The sequence below is a fragment of the Cupressus sempervirens genome, chromosome 9 (assembly GCF_028749045.1).
Source record: "Cupressus sempervirens isolate cs-2001-9-10 chromosome 9, ASM2874904v1, whole genome shotgun sequence".
Classification (NCBI taxonomy): Eukaryota; Viridiplantae; Streptophyta; class Pinopsida; order Cupressales; family Cupressaceae; genus Cupressus; species Cupressus sempervirens.
In genome coordinates, this window is record NC_143126.1 from 11,959,064 (window position 1) to 11,980,231 (window position 21,168).

The window sequence follows — 21,168 nt, forward strand, 5'->3', positions numbered from 1 at the left end:
ATTTCTTCCTTGGCCTTACAGATACCGTATATAATCATCCTTGTAATCATTGAAAGAGATTATATCCCTTCCGAACCCTTATGGATATCCTTTTAGGACATATCCATCCTTATAATCCTTTTGAGAGATCTCTTCCTAGGCCTTATGGATACCCTTATAGGATGTATCCATCCTTATAATTAATTCTTGGTAGAGATTTTATCACTTCTCAAGCCTTCTGGATATCCCTTTAGGGCATAACTATAGTTATAATCCCTGGGAGAGACTTTTTCTCTTCCCAACCCTTAATTTCTTCTTTGAATTGCAACATTCACTAAGAATGTCCTTTTACTTGCACTCACTATGAATGTTCTTGATATAGTCTCATTACTCTTTAAGAATACACCTAATCTACTCTTTTGACTCTTACAAAGGATTTCCTAATTGATTTTGATAGGATCTTCTTTTTCATTTACACAACTTCCCTTGAAACTTTCATAGGTCTAACCAATTTGATAGAAGGATTTCAAGTTTCTTCAAATATGCTTGTGAACTCTTCCTTCGTATTAGGTTAAGTACTTACCATTTTCTGTATAACCAATATTTAAACTTATCTTGAGTAGCAATTTCTCGATTTTTTTTTCATTTTCAAATTTTGCTTGTTGCACTATAATATTCTAGTTGTCTTCTTGCGTTTTGTTTCCTATGAATTTGAAGAATAATTGGGAAGGGATAACCCACATGCATATGTAAATGCTGACAGTTTTAGCAAGCTTTATAGCATAAGCTGTTGTAACTGCTTGTTTTATTGTTGTTTTCAAATTAACCTTCTGGAAAGGACTTGTGATTCCATGTTTTAGTTACTGTCTTTTGTTTTCTAAGATACACCATATATTAAATATCTGGTGCTCTTACCCTTGTTTGAATAATTTTTTCTGAAAAGTATTGGTAGCTTCATTGATATTTCTTTCTAGCTATGATAGCTGTGCAATCTGAAATATCAACAAGTGTTAGTTTTTAGGAGTTTGACAACATGGCTTAATTTCTATCACATCTTTAGCTTTCTTTATACAATTCTTTCTTCCTTGAAAAATATTCCTTATTGGTTATTTATCATAACTTATATCATGAAAAGATTATCTGTATTGTCCTTTCTTGGCAATTTCTTGATATTATCTTGTATGTGTTATGTTGTACCCTTATTGATCAGAAAAATTCTCGTTCCATATTTTACCCTGCAGGATGATAGGATCACACTTAGATATCCTTGTAATGCCCCCTATTGGGATCGCCTTCTACTTTGCCTTTTTTCCTTAAAAAGATGAACAATAACCTTTTATTGTTGCTCCCTTTTGGCTTGGAATGAAATATACTTTATTGAAAAGGTCACCACCTTTCATTAGAGTCGAGTCACCACTTTTTCATTGTTGCTTGTGAGAGTAATATATTATCCTCCAAATTTCTCTCCCTTCCCCATCCCTAAATGAATCATCCTCCCTTTATATCTTCCAATGTGGAGAAGAGTTACATCTCTTCATCATGTCTTCCCTTTGCAATGGTCACACCCTTTTTACAATTACTATTCTTTTGAAGAGTCACAACTTTTCATCATTTGCCTTGTGCAAGAGTCACAACCTTTCATGATTACCACCTTTTAAAATAATCACAACTCTTTTATCATTTTTACCCTTTGGAAGACTCACACTAGTTCATCATTGTGCCCCTTTGGAAGTGTCACAATTTTTCAGATTTACTATCCTTTGGAAGACTCATTATGTTTGAGAATTACCACCTTTTAAAAGGGTCACAACCCTTGATCATGGTTGTCCTTCGGAAGAGTCACAACATTTTATCATTGTTGCCCTTGAGTCACAACCATTTATTTATTCCCACTTAGTTACGAACCCAAGTCGGGTACGTGAATCGGATTCGTAGATTCATGATTTTTTTTCCCATTAGGATTTCTTACTACTTATATATGTAATTTATAAATATAGATATATATGCATTATATATAAAAATAAAAATAAAAATATATATTGACATTATATATATTTATTCCAAGTTTGGCCTATGGGTCCTTGGGGATTCATGACGGATTTGTGTTGTATTCATGAGGATCCGCATGGATCTGTGATGGATTCGTGTAGGATCCTTGTTTTGGATTGTGCATTCATCCAAATTTGTGGTCTGCGGATCCATTCGGACCCATAGTCAAAAACAAGGATCATGCCCATAGCCTCTCGGGCACGAACCCGGTAACTAGGAATTCCCATGCCATTTTATTCCTTTCTCCCAAATGAAGTTTTCTTGTTCCTTTTCTATGTCTCATGTTTTAGGGAGTCACAACTTTTCCTTTCATGTCTTTTGACCCTTCATTAACTTAAATAAGTTTAATTGTGTTATATTCAAATTTTATTATTTCAATTCTAATTTTATTCTTATATCTATTTTATATTATATTATTATGGTAATAATAATAGATTATATTATACCATTTAGCTTTTTTAATTTTGTATTTCTTAATTTATTTCTATATTTTTTAGTTTTATTATGAAAATCTTATATTTAATTTTATTGATTAATATATTTTAATTAAATATTAAACTATTACTACAAGAAAAGATTTTTGAGAATTAAATATATATATTAATACCTAAGTTATCAATTTGGATGCGATTACGAGAATCTAGTAAGCGAATGCATGAATGTTTTGTAGGAGTTTTGGATGCATTTACATTAGTGTTACAGGACTTGCAGGACTCTACGAGTCCTAAGATGAGTTAGGACTCCAAAGTTTTTTGGCTTTTGGACTTTGACTCAACCGAGTCCTGGCAAAGTTTTGCAAGACTCGCATAGTCGATGGACTCTCCTGACTCAAAGAGTCTTGTGGCCAAGACTCTGCCACAATCCACTGAGCAATAAAGTAAAAAATAAACATTTTTAAAAAAAATTAATATATTTTTTTGGTTTATACTATCGTATTGCAATATCAATTCCAAAAAATTGTAACGCTGATTCCCAATAAGGCAATCAATATGAAGTAGTAAACAATGTTTTGCATGTAGCCGGTACAAAATATCACAATTTGTCTATAAAGCAAATTCAAAAAGAGTTTCACTCATTTTTTTGCCAAAGAAGTAGTGTCATATCACAAAGTGTACTCTTAAAGTCTTGAGACCAGGTATTAAAAATTTAAAACAACACTATCAAATTTGAAAGCATTGCAATAAATAGAGTGGTTTTCTTTTAAAGAATTGGACATCTCCAAAACAATAAAAGAAAATTTTTATGGTTTGTGAAAGATTGAAAAATAAATGTTTGTTACCTCATTTGTCAAAGTAAAATAATGATGACGTTTCAGCAATTATATACTTAATATTATTTCAGAAATTCATAACAATCTTTCTAATCTACTAAGAACAAAAAATTTAAGTGAAGCAGTTATGAGATAACTTGCACAATCGAAGAATATGGTAAGAAATTTTTTGTAAACACTTGATTATAATATGCCACTTCGAGGGAGCAGTCTCCTAGTCTGCTTTATGTGAGATACCACCAATAGTTTTCAACATGAAGACAATCCTCAACATGACGATAATAAATAGCCTAAACCTTCTATAATTTTAGTTTAACTTTTTACTTCAAAAATTTGCCTTGATTCTTATATGATCAATGTAAACTTGTGCATGCGTGCAAAAGAAATGTTACTGGACTCTGCGAGTCTTGAAGCGAGGCAACCTTCTAGAGGGTAGTGGCCTCTTGCCTAAGAGTTGACCGAGTCTTGGATGGGTTTCCATGAACTCGGCGAGTGTTGTTGGTTTAACATTGCCGTCAGCAAAAAAAAATAAAAAAATAGAACATTTTTTTGACTTATACAGTATGTATGCCATATCTAAGACCTAAAAATGTTAGCCTATTATTGCAAGCACAATTAAGATGGGAAAAAGTCTTGATAGATGAGTATTGGGGTTTTAGGAAAAGAAGCAGCAAATTGGATGACTCTCATATATTGATTGCTGATTGTTTGTCACCTTTTAGGTTTCATCTAAGCATTGAGAGGAGTTAAAATAAACATTTGGAGGAGGCTTCTACAAACTTGAGTTGTATTTTGATTTTTAGAGTAAATTTGAAGAGGTAATTTACATTTGTCTGTGTTGTTTTGTAAATTTTTTACATTCATGATTCTTTTTTTTGTTTCCATTTTGTTTACATTTGCTCTAGTCTTTATATTTGTTCCATTTTATGTTGATGAAAAACTTGAAAATAAGCAGCCCTAGTGTTTGTACATTTGATTTTCTATATTGTAGATGCCTATTTTATTTATTTATGATATATGGCAGCAGCAACAACATCTTCTCTTAGCTTGAGGGTCGTTGATTTAGGCCTAAATCTAACCGTGATGCTGATCTTGTTACCATATCAAGGGTAGGGCTTGGAAACATGCCATCCCTGGCCAAAAAATAGCTATGACATGTTGGCATTACATGGTAACATTTAATGGGGGAGGCATTAACTAATTGAAATATCACCTCAGACATATACTAATGCATGATGCTAAACCATGCAAAGTAGCAAACCAAGATGTCATACATGATATGCAAGCTATTTTAGAGGGATCTCAAGAGAAACAAGAATTAAGAAAGAAGGAACATAAAATGACATACTTAGCGAAAGAGGGCTTTTCAAGTTATGAATCTTCAATTACACCTACTAGTACTATTGCTTCTACGAGTGTGAGCATTGGGCCTTGGGTTTGTTAGCAAAAATCCACACTAGATTCCATCTATTCCATGCACAACTCCAGGTGCACATGCATCACTTGCGGGTATGGGTTGGAATAAGGAGAAGCATTAGCAAACAAAAATGACACTTGGAGATTTCTTTTTCTACAACAACCTTTCATTTAATGAAACAAGGTACTTATTATTTTAGTTTTAAATTCGTATGTCTTACTTCTTTGCTTTCAAGACTCAACAATATGCTTATTTTGTTTATTTAATTTGTTTTAAAACTTAATAGTAATATAGTAATAACTTAATAGGTATACTTATTTGTTTATTTAATTTGTTTTAGGTCTTCTTATTGACAAATTGCAATAGATGTTGTTATTGTTTATGGTTTGGGGTTCAAAGCCCCTAATAACACGGAGCTAAAAGGTTCTATTTTGACTCAACAAGTGACTGATGTAAAAGTTGAAATTGAGGAGCAGTGTAAAGTATGGAGGATGAAGGGTTGCACCATCACAACTGACTGTTGGACTGACAGATCAAATAGTACGCTACTGAATTTTCTTTCCTCCTCATTAGGTTATTGTACTTAGAAAGTTCGAACTTAGAAGTTAGTTGTAAATTGATTATTGTACTAAATTGATTGATTGTTGTACTAAATTGCTTTGTTTTTCCTCAAGTACGATAGTGTTTTTGAAATCAATTGATGCCTTGAGGAAAAAAAGAAAATGCAAAGTGTCTTTGTGAAGTAATGGAGGAAGTGTTAAAGGAGGTGGGTGAGGAGAATGTGGTGCAAATAGTCACAAATAATGCAACAAATTTTGTTGCTGCAGGGAAACTTCTTATGGAGAGGCACTACCAATTGTTTTGGACCCCTTTTGTTGCTCATTGCATTAACCTCATATTGGAGGATTTTGGTAAGCTTCCTTGGATAAAAATATATGTAGAGCAAGGAAGGAATATTTGTAAATTCATGCATCATCATATTTGAGTTCTTAACCTTATGAAGCAATACACCATGGAAAAAGAGTGGTCTCATCCAAGGTTTACCAGATTTGCAACAAATTTTCTCACGTTGCAATCCTTTCTTAAGTCAAAGAACTATTTGAAAGACATGTTTGTATGTCAGAAGTGGACAAGATCGTCATATGCAAAGGCCAATATAGGGGCTGAGACAACTGATCGAGTTTTCGATGAGAGTGGCTTTTGGCAACTAACTAAGGAGACTACAGTGGCAAAACTTAAAACATAAAGCTTAATGTTTTCAGCTTTCACAATGATTGCAATTCATAGAGCCTCTTATTATTTTTCTATGAATTGTTGATGGAGAGAAGCCCTTGATGGAATACATTTATGAGGGAATGGATAGGGTGAAAGAGGCCATTCAATCTTTTTATGTAGAAAAATTGGATAAATATGTTCCCATATGGGATGTTATTGATAGGTGATGACACAATCTACTTCACAGATCTATACATGCAATTGCCCACTTCCTTAATCCAGCATACCAATTCAGCCCAAGTTTTAAGGTGAATGATGAGGTGTGGAGTGATTTCTATGAAGTTATAGATAGAATGCTACCTAATGAAATAGTTGGAATAGTTATAGCCCATGAGATAAGATAAGATAAGATAAGATAAGATAATGATATTAATGTCCAACAAAAGACCAAAAAGAGGTCTATGGGACTGAAGGATTACAACAAAGCAGGGCTGAAGCCAGCAGGAGCACACAAAGGTGTCCGAAGAAAAGCAACAACAACAAACAAAAACAAGCAACAGAAAGCACTAGGAGTCTTTCTTGGGTGAGAAGAAATCAGTCACAGAATGATACACATGTCAATGCGTAGAGGTACTACACTATCTCCGACCTGTCCTAGAAGAGTGTCGTTGGTGCCTATAAGCAGAATGGGATTTGACACATCTAGAAAGATCACTAGGCCGAAAAGAGCTAGAGGGCCTTTTCACACCACGCAAGGGGGATAAAGGTGTAAAAAAGGCAGTAATGAGCTGAGTAGATGAGTGCCGGTGTGGAAGTAGAGTCTGAATCATGTTATCCCGGAGCATAGTGGCCTCACGCAAATACAATGCAAGGCATCTCTGATCATAATAGCTGAAGAAATCATAGAGAGAGAAGCACTCTCTGAACAAACAAAAGAACCTCCCTCTGATCTCATAATAAATAGGGCATCGAAAAAGAAAGTGAGCCTCATCCTCCACCTCCCCTAGAGAACAGAACAAACAAGTTTGCTCCTCCCTATCAATATGATGATCCAAATGAGCCCGAAGATGATGAGAACCAACTCTAAAAGAACCTAAAGAGATCCGTAGGACATGAGACCAACACTGTGAAAGATAGCTAGGTCGGGCAATAATCCCATCTGAGATCTCCAAAAAGTGTGTCGCATAAAACGATATCCGTGGGCGTAATCCACCAGGAGGGTTAACCCAGGTAGCAGTAATGTAACATCTATAAATATCAAGACAAACATGCTCATTCAACTCCTGCCGAGAAGGGAGAAGATGAGCAGGGGTATCCAAAGAAAACTGAAAAGGGGGGAGACGATCAATATCAATCCCAATCGAACTCAGCAAAAAAGAGACTTGTGCATACCAACACTGCACTCGAGCACTAGACTCAGCAGCCGCCATGGAAATCGAAGAGCAATAAGCTAAATAGGAGTAACGATCATGGTCTCCAACCATATCAGCAAACCCACGAAGGCGATGAAGAAACCAAACTAAGTCAAAAATGGCCGCAAGTCTAAAAGGATGAGCCCCAAACTCAACTAGAATGATACCATGAGGAGTAGATCTATGACATCTGATAATGCGCCGCAAGAACAAAGTTTGAACCCGCTCAATGGAAGCCCAATCAAAGCTAAGGAGAGAAGGACCCCAAACCATAGAACCATAAAGAACCGTCGGTCGAACAAGAGCATCTAGGAGAGATAGCTTAGACGAGGTATCCTGAAAGTGATGTCTGAAGCACTATTTCTCAAGCAAAGCAAGAGAACCCATGCCCTTATTCACTCTGGGCTAAATAGCAGGTCTCATGCTAAAATGTGGTTCGGAAAACATAACACCTAGATACAAATAGGATGAAGTAATCTCAATCTCTTGGGCCCGAAATGTGAAGTGAAGATGAGAGGTCTTTAAACAATTAAAGACCATGATCCGAGTCTTACCCAAGTTAACCACCAGCTGTCTCTGATCACAAAATAAAGCCAATCTATCAAGAAGTCTCTGTAACTTGTCAGGAGAGGAAGCAAGGAGAACAATATCATCCGCAAAGAGAAGGATCGATATCAGAACCTGATAAACATAACAACCATCACCCGGGAGTGAAGACTCCAAGAGAAAGTCCTCCAGCTCATCAATATATAACCCAAATAAAGTAGGAGAGAGAGGACAACCCTGCTTAACCCCAATAGTACAATGGATCGGGTCTGAGGAGCCAACATGAGTCTGGAATCCACTGACCACAGTCTCATATAATCTCATAATAGCAATACGTAGCATCTCGGAAATACTGATCTCCCTAAGTCTCTCAAATAGAGCCACCTAAGTCTCTCAAACAGAGCCACCCTAGGAACAGAATCAAAAGCTTTGCGAAAATCAACAAAGCAACAGTATACCTTTTCCAATCTGTATCTTGCCTCCTCAATAATAGCCCGTAGCGTGAAGATGTGGTCCATAGTCTGATAATACGTGAGATAGAAATGTATAAAGGACCACAATGAGACCTATATTGTATTGGAAAGGGGGAAGCTTCTAGAGAGTGCAATTAAATAATATTTTATTTCCTTCTAGAAGGGTGAAGGAAAAGAATAAATAGAGGCAAGAACTTCATTGTTAGGCATCCTATTATTGTCAATTGCATTTGACATGAACTTGGGAGAAGCAACTAAGTGGTTTTTATTTCAGTTAGCCATTGGAGAGTGTCAATCCTTCAATGTTGCAACCATTTGAGGTGGTGAAATATCCACTGAATTTGGCATTCAAGAGAGCTTCATTCGAGAATTCTATTTGTGCTTAAAGTTAAGGACTAACTGAAGGGTTTGAAGAATATTGAAGGACTATCGAGCACAGACCTAAAGATTCATCTTTGGGAGCCATTAGTGATTTTTTTTTCCTTGCTGCTACAATACGCGTGAACAGTGCCGCACTATAGTACCTACACTACAGTATTTATGCTTGATTCCAACTGCAATTTTCATCTCCATCCTTGGGCATCACTATTATCAGGTTCCTCTTGCAACTATTAGTAGTTAACATTGTAATCTTAGGCATATAATTTTGTTGTTGTAAGTGATGATTCAGAATCAGATTTGGCAGTGTTGTAGTCATTATTGTAAGCCCATTTGTCTTGGCAAATTCATAGCAACATTGCACATGGGAATAAAGTCAATAAAGGAGATATATGTTGCATACCATTTGTTTGACAATATGTCCATCTAATAGCATATATGATTAGCATAATAGTTGTATGTCAATTGTTTGTCAAAATGTCAGTTGGCTATAGGTATGCATTCCATATCTAGTTTTCATGTATATGCATTGAAAATACCAAAAAGAACTGAACTTGCATCTTAGTTCATTGTAAGAGGTACTTTAATATCATTTGTGAACATTCTAAATTTCTTAGCATCATTCAAACTATATCAAACAATCCGAAAAACAAAAAAATCAAAAAAGTGAAAGGCAACATACAAGTGTTTGACAATATTCCTTGAGCTAAAATCATTCAGTTTAGGCAAGGGATATTACATTGGTATCAGAGATTGCTTGCAAAGAGTTTGACAAAATGTCAAACAACTGAATTAGAGAAGAATTTGGTGTTTCACGAAGTTATGACTTGTTGGGGTTATTGCATTGGTATCAAAGCGATTTCCTACCATCCTGTGAAGTAGGAAAATATTAATTATTGTCAAATTTTCTGTTGCATTTGGAGTGACCAAGACTCTAGCATTTTCTAGCCATGGACAGACATAGGAGAACTGATAGTTCTAGAAATTAATGGAGTAATGAGGAAGTGAGCCCGAAGATGAATGCTTTGTAGGAGAGTATGGAGAAACTTAAGCTTCATCAACAGAGATTGAAAGAGAGTTTGTCAGATCCAAAGACAATTGAAAGAGCAACAAGATATATGGTTTTCGCCTTTAGAAGGCCAACATTGAGGTTGCAAGGAAGGAAGATTGACTTTTCCCCGACAACAGTCCCTGATGCAGATGTACCTATATTTAGTATGACACTTGCTAGTTCTATCTGCAGTGTTGACGATGAACTTATTTCACAGGGACATGTGGTTGTGTTAGTGGCAGCAGAGGATAGCACACCAAGCTTCAACAGGTTGAGGCTCCCAAAGCTATTGCTATAGACAGTGCACAGACAGTTGATGCAAATGTTACCATTGATACTTTCATCTCTCTCGAGGATAGGATTATTATTGGAGATTTGTATGTGAGATCTCATGGTGTTGCTATAGTGCAGGAGGCAATTGCTTCCTCGGGTGGGATTGAGACACTTATAGTCACTCGGCTATGATGTTGGTGATGTGGGTGTTTCAACGGAGTCAGTAGATGTGGGTTTATGCTCTAGTATTATTGGTTCGCAACCTAGCGTTGAGTCATGTGTGCAGAGTCAAGAGTCCATGATTGAGACTTTGTCAGGAGATGTTGATGCAGATGGTATGGACACATCTGATGATTCATTTGATGAAGTTATGAGGTGTACTGGGTATGACACCCCTTGTCAAATATTGGGTGATGACTCTAAGGAGGTTTTGGATGAGTCCTAGGATCGATGTTTACAGGGTCTTACTATTGAGGTGCAAGCTGAGACATGCAAGGAGATTGATACTACGAGGGCTTCCATTTCTTCGAATGAGTAGTTCGTTGAGGTATATAGTAGTTGTATCTCAGATGCGGAGTGGTGCAAGGATGATAGCACATGTATGAGTGATCTTGTGATAAATAGTTTTGATTCAATTTCCTATCATAGTGTAGTTAGTGAGACACAGAGCTTGTAGAGGAGTCAGGGGTTACAAAGGCATCATGTGACTTATCAGCTGAAGGTGAGTGATAGTGGCATTTCTTCATCTCTTGATCATTATGATGCTATTCGTCAGATGCTAGCTACATTTGGTTGCGGTACTCCTATGTCAGATGAGCACGGTGATAGTAGTCTTTCCCTAAAAGAGGTTCATGTGCTTTGAGAGGCTGTTAGGATCTTGAAGCATGGTTACTCTCAGTTAGTTGTTGACAAGGATTACCCTCTAGAGTGGGGTAGCACCTGCTATGAGATGTTGTTAGGGAAAGAGGAGGAGGTGGTTGAGCTCACTCGGGAGCTTGAGGTGACTATGGACTCTCTTCAGTATACTCAATTGGCTCTTCAAGAGTCACAGTCACAACTAGATAAGGTTACTGTGGAGTTAGAACGGGTACAGTCACCACCAACCCTAGACCCTCTTCAATTACATATTGTAGTTGGTGGTGAGTTTTCTTCTACGATTGAGATGAGGGACGTGATAATGTGGCGAATACATTCGTTTAGGATATGAGTGTAATAGGCAAGGAGGTGAGAGCATGAGTGGAGACAGGCTCTCATGGTGATTTGCTTCCTTCTATTGGAAGTGAATCTATTTCTTGAGCTAAAATGATTCAGTTTGGACAAGGGATATTACATTGATATCAAAGCTTGCTTGAAAAGTGTTTGATGAAATGTCAAACAACTGAATTAGAGAAGAATTTGGTGTTTCACGAAGTTATAACCAATTGGAGTTATTACATGTTTTGAACTTTTGATTCTATGGATTTCATATTCCATGATATTTAAAAATTGTAGACATTTGATAGTGACACTATATTTCTATTATGTTATTTAGTTTAACTCTAACTAATTTCCTTCGAAAACTCGCATTGATACTTATGTGATCTGTGCAAAGTTGTGCATGTGTGCAAAGTAGCTTTTATTTATCTCAACTATTGTGTGTTTGAGGTTTATTGACCAAATGATGCATGAAAAAAGTTAAGTCCTTAAAAAATTTTGAATTTTTTGAATTATTTTATTTGCCGAGTTCAGACGCCAATTTGGGTCATGTTGGGGGGATATTTTGCAATCGATAGTTTTGGGTAAAATCCAGTTGCAAAATAGGATGATCAGCCACATTGTGTAAGACAAAGTCTCTCCTACTTTAAAGGAAACGCTCCCCCTTCTCACCATTCTTCGAATCAACTCAAGGCAAGCAAGAAGTTGGGAGATTTTGTAAAAGGATATTACCAATATTCTTTCCTCTTAATTTTAAGAAATGAAACCACTTATCGTGGAGCGAGTCATGGGCAAGGTGAAATCTCTAACTACACTTCTATCTAAAAGCCAAAAATGGTGATACCAATAAACCAACACTAACTCAAAGGCTAGCCGAAAGTGTACCGATTTGGCTCTAAGTCCAGTCATAATTCTATATGAATAAGCTTTACTAATAGGGCACAAAGACTTCCAAAAGTAAAAATATCCTAATTATTTTGTGAATCAAGAAAGAGATATAAGCTATAGAGAAAGCTTCTAGTCTATATATCTCTACAATTGTTCCTTGTCAAAGCTTCGGCTCCAATTGTTTCTTAACTTGTTTTATACTCAATTATCAAAAACACAAGGTTACATAAACCAAAGATAACATATGCAAATCACAGACAAAGATTCCAATTCGCACAAGTAACAATTGCACTCAATCAAGTTCAGTTTCAATTGCTCATTTGTATTCACTTTTCTATCAAATTAGTGCTACACAATCAAAGATCTGCTAGCACAATTTCTCTAGAGCTCTCTTGCATACAATAAAATATATTTTTTACAATGAGGGGGGGACTCCTTAGATAGGTAAAGGACTTGAGAAAAAGATGGAGGAAAAAGTGGGAGCAACTCAACCAACTTGGACCCCGTCTAACTAAGAAGAAAAATTATTGGATTACATGTCACTACACATGTAAATTGTATTACGTGTAATTATGCATTTTCATGTAATACATCCTATTCAATTACAAATAATGAAAGAAGAAGAAGAAAGATGAAAGAGAAAAGAAACAATCGTAGGGATTGTTCTAAAGGGCCTTGTACTTGGCGATGCTATCCTGGATGATCATAGGATAGTGAGGTATGTATTTTGTATTACTGCATTCAACCTAATAACCATGGTGTTGATCTTTTGATAGCCTCTGACTCTCTTTGATGAATTGTCCATTGTCATTTGAAAACTTGATGTGATCAAGTTTTTTCTTGTTCAAGTTGTCATGAATTCTCCTTTGTAGATTGGCACATTATGGAGTCTCTAACACTTTGAAGACCTTCTTGGTGATGTCTAGATATAAAATCAGAATAACTTTCCATCAACACCTTTAATATTTTTTATTTTGAAGCAAAGTGCTTGGTGGATTCCCACACAAACTCAGGTTCTCGGGCAATCATTGGGAAAATGGAGACCAAATGAATTACCGCTTCTTTGCTTCATAAGTGTTTTTGGAGGAGGAAAACATCAAGCTTTTTGCCCTTGAATCTTCAAACACAGATTTTTGGGATGCAAATGCATGTGTTATAAGAAAAGCACACTTTAGAGATGCATATAGATGTTTTTAAAAAATGGCTTGAACTTCCTTTTACCCAAACACACCTTTTGGGTGCATTGACATGTTTTAAAAATATGCATTTTGGTCAAAAATGGGTTTTCAAGAGGCATGTGGATGTGTTCTAAGCAAAATGTAATGTCCCCATTTTTAGCAGGTTCCTGCAGTTGGCCAGGCCAGTTCACCTTTGCGACCCTCGTGAGTTGACAATGGGATTTGAGGGTCTTAGTTGTGTGGTTATAGGCTTTCCAGTGGCCTATGGTGTGTTTTGGCTCTGTTTGAGGGACTTCCTATTTATAGTAAGTCAATCTGTTGGTTCCGATGAGCTTAGTTGAGTTAGAGGAGTTGGAGGATGCTCTCAATTTTTATTTCGAGCTTCTAGTTTGAGCTCCAAGAATCTTGGAAGGAGTGTCTATTTATAGTAAGTCACCCCATCAAGTCCATTCATCATCTTTAATCATCAGGATCACTTTGGTGTTGTCAGATTTTGATTTTGATGCCTCTTCAATTGTTTTCACAAGATAGGTGAATTATTATTATTATTTATATAATAAGCTAAGGTTGCTATTTTTGATAGTTTTGTTGGTTGGTCACCTCAGTATCACAACTTGTTGGAACCGAGACGAAAAGTTTAAATCATAGGAACAAGAAACAATGGCCTTACATGTCAGAATTTCAAGTTATAGTGGAAAAGGTCAGTTTTGGAGCCAAAAGCAATTAATAAAGTAGTTTATAATGGCACTTTATTATATTTTAATTTTATATGTGGGAAGCTTTCTAAGTGAAGTTCATTTGGGAAACTTTGTGCCATTTGGAGACTATAAATATGAGCTTATTTGATGAGTAAAGCATCCGATTGAGTATTTTATTTTGTTGCTTGCGAAGAGTTTATGAGTTTGTTGATTTCTTTGTCGTTGCCGAAATATAAGGGTTTGAAATTAAGAAGTGCCCGATAATTCACAGCTGAGGTATTGTGAATTAATTATGAGAACTGTCTTAATTAAAGTAGAGTATTTCCCGATTGTTATGTACTGTACCTGAGAATTTCATTGTGGTTGGAGAATTTGTGATTTGGAATGCCATTATTGTCTACTGTTTGGCATGGTTAAAGAGTAATCTATTGTGGTTGGCATCCCTGTACTTGGCAGCGATTTCAGACTTTGTGGAAAGTTGCAATCAATAATTGGAGAGCAGCAATCAAGTTCTAGAGCACCTGCAATTATAAGCAAGGAGCATGTATTTCTAAACCTGGGAGTAAATTGGATTATTTCTTGAGAGCTGCAATCCATATTTCAATTGTTAGAAGTCAATTTCCAGGTTCATTATTGCATTCTTGTAAATTTCTAAAAGTCAATTTTTAAATTGGATATTTGTAGCATTGCCATCAATTATAGAATTACTTCTGAATTTTTTAGTGGTGTTCATTTATCCAAATTGATAAAGACTTAATCTATTAAAATTGTGAGCAGCTGGCTGTGAATTTAAAACATTATTTATTGAGTGATAATAATTTGCCTGCAAAATGTTTGACAAAATATCAAACTATTGATTAGCAAAAGCAAATTGATATTTGTTAAGGATATAGCCTATTGAGGGTTTTTACACAAAACACACTTTTTTGGTGTTAGTAAAGATTTAAAACTTTCAAAAATAACCTCCAAGGCAAAACACTTTTATTTTATTCCTTTGCATATTTTTGCAATATGCATGTCTCACCTTTTTGGTGTGATTGCATGTTTTTTATGCGTTTACATGCATTTTCATTCAAAATTGCACCTTTTGGATGCAATTGCATATTTTTGATGAAATCTGCTTGTAGACATGTGCACAACTTAAGTAATAAATTAAACACATGTCAATTTAATTTTTGATGAAATATTTCTTAAATGGGTCATAAATAACATTTGCACTATCTTTTTAAAATATAATATGCAAATATCATTTTAAAAGTAATATTTACTAGAACATTTGATTTAAAATAAAAAAATTTAAATCAAACTATATAGTTAATATAGTCACTTGTGAAAAATCAAAAAGCAACTTAACTTAAGAATATAACATGATATTTTTAATTCGTGTAGTTGCATCAAAAAGGTCTACTTTTTGGTCACTAAAATGGTCATATCTGTTAAATTCTAGGATCATTTTTGCAAATGTAGAATAATAGCCATTGTTATTGATTATGATCCAAATGCAAATGAAGGCTTACAAATATGAGAGGAGGAGACATGTCTCTATAGTTAAACATCATTAGTTAACATATTAATATAATAGTAATATAAATAACCATATATGTAACTCATCTTAAGCATGTATGTAATATTAGTATTTTAACCATATATGTAATATATTATTATATTATTATATATATAATATAGTTATCTTCAAGATGATTTACCATCAACAAGGTATCTCATGTTAAAATCAATCCGACAGAAGCTATAACTTTAACAATATCTTTTGACTTCCAACTCCGATTAAGCCCTACGATAGATCAAATCTAAGGAAAAACTGAAAGCAATGACTTGAACAAAACCAAAGGACTAAAAGACAACAAACACATACTTAAAAATGAGGAAAAAGACGATGAAGGCCTCAAAAATCAAACATAAGCTCAACAAACAAAAAATCGAAAAAGACTTGATGAAGGCCTTCAATACAAGGATCCATTATATCAATTGTTACTGATTGTTTGATCAATACTAACCATTTAAATAATGAACTAAACTCAAAGAAATGAGAAACTAATTTGAAAAAGTTTTATACTAGTAAATGCATGGAACATATTTCCATGCCAAGGAGGCAGTTTGAGAATAAAAGGAATTGTCAAAAGATAAGTACAGTTACTTGAATTTTCATTTTGTATTGATTAGAGAATTTTTAACTAGGCTAGATCAAAAGTTGAGATTCAAAATTTAATCCTTGGATTCAAAGATATCATATCTTTTTTTTAAAATCCTCTATAATTGTCAATTTGGATTTCCTCTATAAGCAAGTTTTCATTTTCATTCACAAATGCCTAAAGGACATATAATCCATCTTTCTTGGTCTTTTTAGTGGTCACTTTAGGGTTGGTAGGATCGAATAAACCAAATTATGAAAAAAACACTTTAAAAAATTCTAAAAAAATATTGAGACCAAATTCAGCCCAAGTTTGGCTTTTGGGCAGAAAATGCTTCAAAATTTGCTGCAAATTCTGCTTGTGTTCCTCTGACAGAATTTGTAGTTCTATAGGAGAATTCGAGGAGAATTTGACAAGGACTAGACATTGTACAGTATCAAACTAGACTTTGAGGGTTGCTGGAGAGACTCTGGTAACTTAGTCCATATCCAATGCAACTTGGATTCGCATCAAACTTGTACCCATGTGTGCCAAAAAGGACTTAATTTTCCAACGGTGCCAAATACTACGTGATTTGATTTTTTAATAAAGTTGATGTAAATCTTCCCTAATCTAATTTTAAAAAACTTCATTAAAGCAATTTTTTAAAAAATGGTGTAAGGTAAACCTACACCAAATGAGAAAGACAAATGAAATGTTTTTTGTTTCACTGACCAGTTTTTTTTGGCTTGGCTTCCAATGCAACTCTACTATTTTTACATATTGTGAAGTGTTAAATTAATGTATAACTATTTACGTGTCTACATCTCTTTTGAAGTAGCATGTTAAATATATGTGTATGTTTTTTATCAATGTTGTATCTAGTTGTGTCCATATCCCAGGTTTAAAAAATAGTCATATCTGTTCTGATACCCTATAAGTACCCATGTTTATGTAAATTTATTTTTAGCACTTCAAATCAAAACTGCTCACTTGGAATTCTGTAATAACCATTACCTAATTCTTAGCTAAAATTAGGCAAACTGCCATGAAATCAGCTATAATAAAGTGCCACATGCTCTTGATTGTTTATAGTGTCCTTGAGAGGAATCCAACACCCTATTGGTTGTCATAATAAAATAATATACATAGATTTAGCATTTAATTGACCTATAGCAGTCCTAGAGATATAATTCATCATGGATCTAAGATAAAATGCCAATCTCCTTCCTTAACCCATAAGAAATGTTGCAATGAACAACTTTTCTATTAATTTTATCTATAAAAGTGGGAAATGACATTCTAGTCTATGGCAATGTTAGTTATTCTTATCTATGCCTTTGGGCCTTATCTTAGTGTTCACTTGATTTCTTTGTCTCTCTGGGTCTTGTGACAATGTTCACAAGTTTAATTTTCCCCTTTGGGTCATGTTTTGTGACAATTTTCATTTGTTTTGTTTATCTTCTTGGGCCTTATGACGATATTTGTCATGTCATTGGGAAATATGGTATTGAATCAAGGATGATTTATTATTTACCCACTTTATTAATGTTGAGTTTTATTTTGATTTTGATAATGTTGTGAGCTTGCATGGAATGCAAATATGGCAACCATCACCAGTCTTCCTATGGTCAGCATTCAAATTTGCCCTACTGTATTGGCGACAAGTCACAGCAACTGTTGAATAAATTAAGAAACTGCATTGAATACAGGATACACTGGGTTAATCATCTTGCTTTTGAGAATTTGGTGTTTTAAATAGTACTAGTCACCTTGCTTTGGGTCTCAGGGCTTTTTGTGTACTCATTTATATTAAAAGGGTCTTTTTTGTTGATTTGTTGCACTACAAGTTCATGCAGCAATTTTAAATTGTCAATTTTTCTTACCTTGCCATCTCAAGTTTTTATATTCTCTTTACCCTAATTTGCATCAGGAGTTCATCAACTACTGTTTTCATTCACTTTATCTGCACAATATTTTTTTTTTTGGGTTGTCTTTGCCTTTCTTGTCTGATGAACAGATTTTATCGGACCTTCTTTAGACTATTATCCACCGGGAACCAATTGGACTTATGGACTGAACACACTGAGAGGCTATAATATTCTAGGGCTTGTCATGAATCTACGATATTTTGCAATGTAAATTCAGCAAGTGGCCATCCTATATACCTGCTTACAGCTACCAGGACATTAGTTGGTAACCAGCCATAGTGATTTTTGGGCAATGTAGTCTACATATAAGACATATCCATGTCAATCTAACACAACAATAAGTGTATACACTCTGTGAAATTGAGAACTTATTGTGTCATAAACTGTAACAAGCAGTTTCTGTCATATCACAAGTTGTCAACAATTTTATTACGTGATTTATCTGGGTAACTATGATCTTCACTACTTTTCACATGGAGGGGGAGATTCAAAATAATGAGCATATTCATTCTACTTCTGAATGTTTGTTTGTAATTTTTATGCCAATTGCTCATTGATGTATCTGAACTTGGCTATCCATTAGAGAGTGACCAGCACCAATGCCTTTTTGTTCATTTTATGCTAGACTTTGGTTGATTTACAGAGATTTTTTGGCTTTCTTGATGTGAAAACCTCCCAAAATTCCTTCGTTGGATGATGGTCTTCATTTTTCTTTTCCTTGTTGACGAGTTAAAGGCATTTGACAATTGCTTGTTTGTGAACAATACTTCTGCTCCTATTGTTATTTTGATGTCTCTACCTTCTACCATTTGACCAGGACTTAATTTCTTGTTGTACTCAACTAATAAGGCTTATAAGTAGGGATGGGAACAAAGCCTTTTTTTAACCTTGGGGGCAATATTGTTTATTGTAAATTATGACAGTAAAATGCACTTCTGCAGTATTAGAGCAACATTTGTAGTATCTGCTAACGTCGATATATCACTACTAATAATTCATGTAGGCAGTAGCTTTCGAGCAGAGCTTTTTCTTTTTCAATAGGGAGGATGAAACATCTAAAATACAATGTTTCCCAGTAAGTTTACCATCTAATGTTTTGTAATGTGGACTTCGAAAGGAGAAGGCAAAACTGTATGTTATGGTGGGTGTATCTTGAGTTGGAGGCAGGTAGAAATAAAACATGTGTTGGATCTTTCTTTCTTTGTTAAGAATAAAAATAGAATAATAGTAAGGTGAGAATGATAAATGACAATTGGGTATTTGTATGTGGTCTAAGGGGTACAGCTGATAGGATTTCTCATGTCTTGTTGATAGGTTGTGTTACAATACATGTTGAAGTGGCATCTATTGATAACTAGTTTTATTTTAATTAAATAAGAGACTAGTAAGGAATGAGTAAGGCAAAAAATGAATATTTTAGATGACAAACAGAATTCTAAACTGGTGAGGAAAGCAGATATGGAATTCTATCAAGGAAGCCATCTTTGAGTAAAATGACTGATAAAGTAGCTGCCCTACTTGTAAAAAAGAATGGTAAATAAATGATTAAATGGAAAAATTTCCTTTTCCCTTGTTTTAGATTCTAGCAGTCAAAAATGTCATGGAATTATATGAGCCTTGGTGCAAATTCTGTTGGTTGTCTAGCGGTCATGGTCTATTCTTGTATTCTATTTGTTAATATTGATGTAATATTTGTTTTGCAATAAAATGAGGAATAAAGAGAGATAAGAAACTTTTGGTTATAATGCCTTCTGGTCTTTGTGCAGATATTCCAAAAAATCAAGGATTCACTGCAGGTAGAATTATCCCATGCTTCTTTTCCCAAAAATTGGATCCTCAAATTTTAATCAAAATTTATTTTAATGCTCAAACAGAATTCCATATCCTCAAATGCTTGTAACTTTCCACTCCTTTATTTTCTAAATTGGTAGAGAGTGGTTCATTTTATGTCGATGGCTTCTAACGGCCTAATTATTTTTTAAGTCAATTGAAGCAGAACACCATATGTGCTAAGTTCAATGTTCTTTTCTGGCATTTTAGGTTTACTGAAAAAATTTCATGCTCCCAATTGAGTCTATGCTTTATTGATATAAATTCACTATCAAATTTTCTTAGATATCTTTAAAGAATTGTGCTTGTGTTTTCTGGTGTGAACAAGACCCAATTAACAAGTTTGATTTTAACTATGCAGGGTGGAATCATGTTATTTATAAGCGAATACTTTGACTTTGTCCGTCTTCGGGACTTCTTAAAAGAGCAAAATGCTTCTTTTTGCTTGCTTGGCGAGTAAGTACATTCATAGATAACATTTGTTTTGATGTATTGGATGTTCGTCTTCAAAACTTCTTATATGAGAACATTATGCTTTCTGTTTGGTTGGCAAGTGAAGTACACTCATAGATATTTAATTAATTAATTTATTATTAGAATTTCGTTAAAAAAAATGGCTTCTCTAAACAAAGTCATCCTTTATTCGTGTTTATTGAATGCGTAGCTGAAAAAGAGGTATCGCATGTGTTAGACTTATTATTAATATTCGTTTTGAAAAGTATGCCTTCCTAGTAAAGAGTTGTACACAAATTGCATTTTCATGTGCTAGCAAACCAATGAAAAGAGTTCTATTTGTATTACAAGGTGAAATTAATTGAAACAGGCAAGTAAATTTGACTTTGCCTTAGAAGATTTAAGGGCCTGCAATGAGATGACCCTACTATGAGGGCCTCTAAAGAACCAAACTGAACTGTGGAAATTTGTCAAATACTTGGCATACACATGAGGTAAATGTAATGTTTCAAACAATTCACCCAATGAATTAGCTGTAACAAATACACTGGATAATGATAGCACCAACAGTATTTAGGAAAAAAAAATTATTTAAGAACCGGTCTGTTACAGAATAGCAAGTTCTTCTCATATCCAATAACAATGGAAATGAATAACAAGTCTGGTTCAAACACAAACTGGACTGCAAAGATTAAGACAAATCATCTATAATTTTTAACAACCAAATGAATATCAATAAGAACCTAAAATTCGAGCCTCAAATGAAGTACTGTTGGCAAATTCCTTCCTTGAAGCTGGTCCAGG

General features: G+C 34.6%; 1 protein-coding gene across 1 annotated transcript in view; it reads left to right on the forward strand.

Moving 5' to 3' along the window:
• Window positions 1–20,367, forward strand: part of LOC149537393 (uncharacterized) — a 72,329-nt gene extending 51,962 nt beyond the window's left edge. The window contains exons 7-8 of the mRNA XM_089802323.1: window positions 19,848–19,877; window positions 20,273–20,367. The gene's annotated coding sequence lies outside the window, so the exon portion shown is untranslated. The remainder of the gene's footprint in view (window positions 1–19,847; window positions 19,878–20,272) is intronic.
• The last annotated feature ends 801 nt before the right edge of the window (window positions 20,368–21,168 follow it).